Here is a 1,505-nt window from a genome sequence, read left to right as displayed (position 1 = left end):
CCATGACAGGTTCTTTTGTGTTGGCACTCCAGGTGTGAACTGTTCACGACAGTTTGGACACGTCGTGTCTCTGTTACAGACTCTCAAGGTGAACTTCTAAAACACTTACACAACCTGAACACCTGCTTTCCCATTAGACCAGCTCCATTATTCATGACAGGTGGGCCATTAATAACCTTGCTGAATGATTGACAGGTTGAAGTTTCTGATATCATAATCTGCTGTAGGTTTTATAGAGATTTGACAGCCTTTTAGATAAAGATGTTAATGTTTGTATTAGATTGATGCAACTATTTTTCAATATTTAAAAAAAGTCCTGAAGAATATGGAGTTTCTGAAAATCACAGTCTGTATTATGAGCAATGCTAGTAAAAGGATGAACTTTTAATTCTCAAGGGTGAAGCTGCAATATTTATAACCATGCATCCAGTTCAGCATGTTTCTGATGAACAGTCTTGTACATCTATCAATTTTTCAGCCACTTCTGTTGAGAGATATGTAAGAAAAATCTATTGATTGTAAAAACACCTCAAAGTATGCCACCCAAGTTACTTTCTTCATCTGTTTATTTACCCTCACCATAGGAGAATGTCTTGGTGGTAAAAAGACATAGGTTTGGTGCACACTAACCTATCCCCTGTTTCAGTGGAGCGTGACTCTGAAGTTATCTTATCCATTAACCCCCTCACACTTGTATAAACAATGTGGTTTGTAGGCACCATGCTGTGAACTGATCACCACAAGCTGGGAGACAACAGTGATAAGATAAATTCAGATAGAGACTGCAAAAAAGTCTCAGAGGGGGTAAGCCTTATCTCCAAGATATATCGGGAAGGAAGTCTTTCTCTTGGGTTTGCCCTGAATTTGTAGTCTCCAGCAGGCTCTGGGAAGCAGCGTTAAGAGAAAATTGGTCAGAACGGCAGATAACATATCAGGGGAGTTGGCCCAGTAGACAGTACATTGCAGCTTCAATGGTATGTTATCTGTCCTTTTGGCCAATTTCTACTCTTTCCAGCCACTTCCCAGAGCCTGATAGAGTCTACTGAATTTGGTCGGTTATCAAAATTTGAAATTTATCACCAGTGAATTATACATGGATATGCAAAGTGATATTTGCTTCATAGTGCTTTTCTGCATGACGAAAACGTCATGGCTCCTGTCTCCTCTCCATCATGCCTCTTCTGGAAGCTATTACTGTTCCTCCTCTGTCAGCAGCATCCTCCCACTGCTGGGTTGATTGACAGGCTGGCAGACAAGCGGTGGTCTGAGATTCTTTAGCCTCCTCTGCAGGTGGCTTTCCGGGAGTCTTCAGCATTTTTTCCTTAGTATTTTCTCCCTTTTTTTTCCCTAGTAAGCCTTCCAAAGAAGACATACCGGGTACTAGAGAAGGTGGCCAGAGTTCTACGCATGTGGGATCTATGTGCAATAAGAAAACTTGCCCCCACCACAGTAAGAACGTTGACTACTCCTGGAATGCCTGTTTTTGTTAAAATTTTGAAGGGGAG

This window comes from Branchiostoma belcheri, unplaced genomic scaffold (genome assembly GCF_001625305.1).
Source record: "Branchiostoma belcheri isolate BF01 breed outbred unplaced genomic scaffold, Haploidv18h27 scaffold34, whole genome shotgun sequence".
NCBI classification, from domain to species: Eukaryota; Metazoa; Chordata; class Leptocardii; order Amphioxiformes; family Branchiostomatidae; genus Branchiostoma; species Branchiostoma belcheri.
The sequence above is the reverse complement of the archived record's forward strand: the minus strand, read 5'-3'. Positions refer to the sequence as shown.